Here is a 6285-nt window from a genome sequence, read left to right on the forward strand (position 1 = left end):
CTAACATCAAAATCACAACGAGTAGCAATCAAAGGGTCCCAGATATGCTAATGTGTACGAACTCAGGCAGGGAACATATTGTACAAGAAAATATGCTATGATGTCTAGGGTGATTGTTGACGACCATTGCTCGCCAAAGCACTCGAACATCCATGTTCCATGCATCTCACTTGGATAGGTGTGACCAATGATGCGGACGAGTAATACTTTCCCTCTCCAAGCAAACACCTCTCTAGAGTCGTCCCCAACATACATCCCATCTTGTATCTCCAATACATAAAGGATCTCTCAAAAATGTTGTCATTGGTCAAACACACACGCCTCTTGACATTGTCATGCTATACCTAACATATAAGTCTAAGCCCATTTGTAGATCCTCTGCCCTTATGTTCTTTGGCAAAGTTTGAAATGGTAGTTCACTATAGTCCCTCGTGCAGTAGCCAACATCCCATGAAAAGTATGGGTGTTTTTTTGTTATAAGCTCCTACGTATGATAATACCACCCATAAGGACGCTTCCTATCCCAACCTATATAATTTTTTATAAGTTTATTTACAGTTTGGATGCTCTTTGCAGCAATCCGACAAACCATTTATAAATGAAGATGATACAATGTCCCCCCTCACTCAACCATAAACAAGCCATCCAAACACAAATTGGACAATAAAGGATCAATGCTAGGAAGCACATTCCAGGTCTATGTAGCCCCCTACCCTCCCTACAACTATGGCGACACTAAGCTCAAGAGCTCTCAACGTCCCTGGTTTCTCGATGGCTAGTTCACGACATCTTCCCCTTGGTCTTTTGGTGTTGTCACAACCAATAAAAAATATAAAATAAAATAATTTACAATCAATTCATTTCATTTAAAAAAGTTAATGTTTAAATAATAAGTGTCCCCCCTATTTTAATTCGTGTGTCCCTATTCCTCATGCCCCCTTAAGCTAAAAGAGGTCCCATTAAGCAAGACCCCCCCATGGTGTGTCCCTCTATTTTCATGCCCCCTTAAACTAGAAAAAGCCCCATTAATAAAGTACCTAAATTAACTTTACACCCCCCAAAAAAAGTTCCCCTTAAACTAGAAAAATCCCCATTAAAAAAGTCCCTAAATTAAGTTTACTTACAAAAAAAGGCCCATAAATTGCTTAAAGTCAATTTATTTTTATGTTACACCCAACAACAAAAACCCCTTCCCTGCGGCCCCTGCCATGCCCACCCCTTGCCCTACGCCCTCCCTCGCCTAACAACTTGCCCTGTGCCCTCCCCTACTTCATCGTGTATTTGCCACGTGCCTTGCCTTGCTCTTGCCCTAGCCCCTCCCATGTGTCCTTCCTTGCGCATTGCCCTCCCCTACACAGCCTCGCCTCTTCTGGGAGCAGCATCTTCCTAATAATGCGCCTTGTCTTTAGTTGCATCACGCCTCCCCTAAGAGCGCCTCAGCTCACCGGCAACTTGCCTTCGGCACTAAGTGTCGTGCAAGGTTGTCTGCATCTACAACCTTGGCTACATTTTCCCTTTCGAGTGCCTTGCCTTCAACTCCAATCATCATTTTCCCTTATGTCTACAGTTGCAACCTTCATGCACTTAGTCTTTGCTCACTCGAGTCTATTTCATCTTGCACTCCTCTCTCTCTCCCCTCCCCTCTCTCCTTGTAGGCAGGGACCCAATACGTCCCCCATCTACACACAACAAGGCAAAAAACATTCAACCAGCACCTATCAAATTTCCCAGGCCCTTGCATGGCTTTTTCAATCGTCACATTCAAGACTTTCATGGCGATTCAATCGTCACCATCCCAGTCTCTTACTATTCCAAGGCCCTCATTTATTCCACATTCAAACTTCCTTAACATTGGGAATACATTGATTTGTAACTATTCAAGCTTCTCGGCTCTCGTTGTTCCCAAGACCCTACCCCTTTTCAATCATCCATGTTCCCAACTAGCGTCTACTGTTCAACCTACAAATACTAGCGATATTGTTCCCAATGGACACTCTTCCTAATGGACATGTAGGTTAAACTCTACGCGGGGTGTATGCCAAAATACAAAGTTCAAATGCATGCGACTATAATGGAAAAATCACCTTGTCTTTTCATCATGGCTTTCAAAAACATCTTCGTATATCTTGAGGAAGACATACTCATGCATCATGCCTTTCACCAAGTCTTTCTCCTTCATGCTTGTTTGTGTTGATTCGCCTCCTCTTTCTCACGCTAATTCTCCTTCACATCCTCTTTGTTGCAACACTCTTCCTCCTCATCGTTGTTAACATGCAATGAGTAAGCTTCTATTTTCTCGCACCAAATATCTCTCCTTGCAAACACCTTACTCACATTGTGTAGACAAGCTCTATCTCACGCTTTGATTTCTATGTTAGTGGAGAACAAGAGCCACTCATTCATGCAGGTGAGACAATGTGCCCTACTAACACAAATAATTACCCGTTAATCAAACCTTAGCTGATATCCAATAGGTCTTTACCTTATGTCTAGATTACCTTAATTTTTCCGTGGGGAGGGTGCAAGCAACTAATTAATAGGATTTTCCTAACTTTCAAAAAGAGGGGACATACTAAGTATAGCCATCATTAGAAGTATACATGAGCTATTGCTTTGACTAAGATACTCATCTTAGTGTGCACATTTTCCAATACCATCTTCACCTTGGTTTTAGCATCCTTAACCTTAAAGCTTTTAGCAACACTCTTACACCGAACACTCTTTATACATAAAACTAAAAATGTCATGGTCACATTTTAAATAAAAAAATGTTTACATATTGACTCTCTAACTATGATGCCATTCATATTATAGCAATCACACTAAGCTAATTCAAAATGCATATGTTTAATATGGATTTAAGAGGTTTCCCACCCCTATTTGAAAATATTAAAAAACCAATCAAATTATGTGTGTGAACAAGTGAGGGAGTTTGGAAGTGGAATGTTCTATAAAAGGTCTTCAAAGAAACATGCGAGTGCAAAAGAGCATTTGTGTAGCTCAATGAACTACAAATGTATGGAACGATCAAACTAGACACATGACTATATCGAGGGAAGGAGAAATGGGGGAAATACAAGAGTAGCATTCATTCTAAGATGCTTCCATTGCTTTGTTACTTATTTTTTAGGGAGGAAAGGTGTTTGTCAAAAGAATACATAAGCTAAAATGAGAATAGACTCATGAACATTGTACAAGAACCTAAAAAATGGAGAGGAGTAAGAGATAGAAAGAATAGATGCAAGGGTAATTGTACAACTACTCTACATTATCCAACAAAAGAATGGGTATAACTATAATAATCTAGCATTAGCTACTAACATATAGTAATCCATATGCACACTCTTAGCATGGATATACATATATGACATACTAAAATGTGGTGTAGTCTAACAGTCCCCCTCAATGTTGAGTTGGAATGGAACTAGCCCTAGATCAATCAAATCTAAAGTAATGAAATTGTCTTTGCTTAAAGACTTTTTGAAGATGTCAGTGGTCACAACTTTCAATCTTTAAAATGGTAGATCAATTGCCTCCCTAAATTCAAGCAAACATTGTTATGTCCGAAAACAACTAATAACTTGACACAGGTCTTCTATCATTAATAAAACCAAACCAATTTGATACTTTCATATGAGCTTCCCTTGGTTCCTGCATACACTACTTGCCAATCCAACTCTACATGCAATATCAAGAATATATGCATCCAACGATTTTTTCATTTGTTCAAAAAATCAAGCATCACATCACACCAAGGATGGGCCATGCTTCATCTTTTACATATTTTTGACTTCGGATTACCTGTTGTTTACCTCTTGTTTGCACGACTGTATTTGGATCCGCTCGTAGAGAGATCTTTAGTGTCCTAACCAGGGTGATAAAAGGGACTACGCTTTACAAGAAGGCAACTGGGATCTCTTCTCACACTGGAGTTTTGCTTGGTCAGAGGTGACTAGGTCTACCATCGAACACATCAAACTTCCTACTATTTGCCTATAGATATATGCATCCATTGTTAGTGAAGTGTCAAACTTGTTGTTTGAGTTGATTTCCATAAAGGCTTACATAGCTTGCTATTTTTCATACTAAAGTTTTATGAAAGTCCCATTTCCTATAGAATGCACCTAAGTCTTTGCCACTTCTCTATGCCCCAGCAAAAGGAAAAATTAAATCTTAACCTAGCATTATAATTAGTGCTTTAGCAATAGGCATACATCTGTATGCCAGCAATGGATGACATTATCTCATGATGGGATGGTCATTTTGTAAGGCCACCTCATTGACATTGCTCATCCATGATACAAAATTTAGGAAATGGTTAGTGGTTAGTTTAATAGGAATAAAACTAGAATCACTTCACATCATAAACAGGCCATTACTTTTCATATCGACAATTTGTCTAATGCTAGGTCCATGAACAATTTTTTAAATAAAATTATGCCTACTTATTGTAGGCTTGGAATTTAATTCACTCTTAATACACTACAAATTGACTTTCTGCTCTCTTCAACATTACTCTATGTGTGTGTGTGGACACTCACACACGTGTTTACACACATACGCACATGCACAACATGTACACACACACACACATCATGAAACTGAAGGGCTATTTACAAATCCCACTAAAGGAAAAATGGTAGAAAGTAATTGGTGCACACACATAGAGGTATGTACACACAGAAACAAACTCAAAATCGGATGTAAAGCACTTCTAACTATTGGATGGAGGGATACCCATAAGAGTCTTGAAGAGACATAAGAACGAATCCTTGAATACGGGGAAGGTTGAGTACCGTTTCTAGAGAAAACAAATTCGCTCCAAACATGATAGACTATCCATAATGCCTAGAAAACTAGGATAAAAAAGGAGGCATAGGGATGTAGCCAAAGAGCTAGAGAAGGTGCCAAAACGATTCTCAAGAAATGAAGCCGAACAATAATAAGCCAATTACCTGAGAAAAAGCCGAGTATTGACAACTCCAAAGCATGTTATGAATTGTCTCTCTTGCACAAGAACACTTGTGACATAAAGTGTTGCAATGCTGTATCACTCCAAGAGACACCCTATGGGTCATGCTCCAACCAAACTACCATAAAAAGAGGCATTGTTTGAGGGACATCTTGCTTTTCCAAGTTCTATGAAAAATAATTTCCCCCCAAGCTACTATTAACTAATGAAAAGGGAATATTGAATAACCAAAAAATTGTTAGTCAAAAAGCTAGGCATGAGGGTGAGCTATGGTCTTCATAATGGGAACAGGTTGCAAGTGTAGCATCATGTCAAAAATAACCCACTACATAAATATTTGGTGCATGCCTAAGTTACAATGATGCATAGTTTGAAAGGATTCAAGCATGCCATTGTGATCTATGATGTTACTAATGTAATGAACACCATGGGTAGACAAACGATAAGCCTTTCTAGAATATGAGCCATAGCAAAAAGAGGATTGGTAATCTACCAATTAGATCCTTGGCATCAGCCCAAGTTACAATGATGCATTGCTTTAAAACGAGTAAAGCATGCCATTGTGATCCACAATGTTACTAATGTAATGAACACCATGGGTAGACAAATGATAAGACTTTTTGTAATAAGCCATAGCAAGAAGCAAAATCAAATCCCTACTCTATTGTATACTCCACATGGCAAAAGAGTTACCTAGATGAGGAGGTTGGCTAGACTAATGCAAATAATAGAGGATTGTTTCAATAAGGGTAGTAGCATAGGGCAAGCTAGAATACAATCAAAGAAGTAACAAAAAATGACATCAACATATTCAGTTTGCCAATTGCCATAAGCATGTGTTTTGATATGAACACATAGAAAAGCTAGCACACGTGCCCATGGCTTTAGTTGTACTAGAAAACCTAGTAGGAGAGTAGCTTTATGAGCTAAGAGGTGATAACAAATTTCTTTAATATTCAGCCCTCCATGAGACTTAGGTCAGCGGGCCCACTCACATTTAGCAACAAGCGAAGTGTTTTTTTATCAGTTGTTGTTTTCGGTAAATATTCCAAACCCAAAGTCATAAACTGATCAATGTGCTTGCGATACCAATGCAATAAAGGGAGGTAAACTAAATGTAAGGCTATAATGGTGGACGTTACAATCCTCAATCTAACATGCAAAGGGCCAAGTAGAGAGTTTTGACTAATCAATCTTCAATCTACATTTTGTGAGTACCAAAGATGTTTCAATATTCAAAGATATATTCGATCCCAAAGGATAGGCAAGATGTCTGACAATTTGATCGGGGTCTAAAACCATACCAAGCCACT

This window comes from Dipteris shenzhenensis, chromosome 22, assembly GCF_047967505.1.
Source record: "Dipteris shenzhenensis isolate YYH24624 ecotype China chromosome 22, Dip_SZ_1.0, whole genome shotgun sequence".
Taxonomy (NCBI): domain Eukaryota; kingdom Viridiplantae; phylum Streptophyta; class Polypodiopsida; order Gleicheniales; family Dipteridaceae; genus Dipteris; species Dipteris shenzhenensis.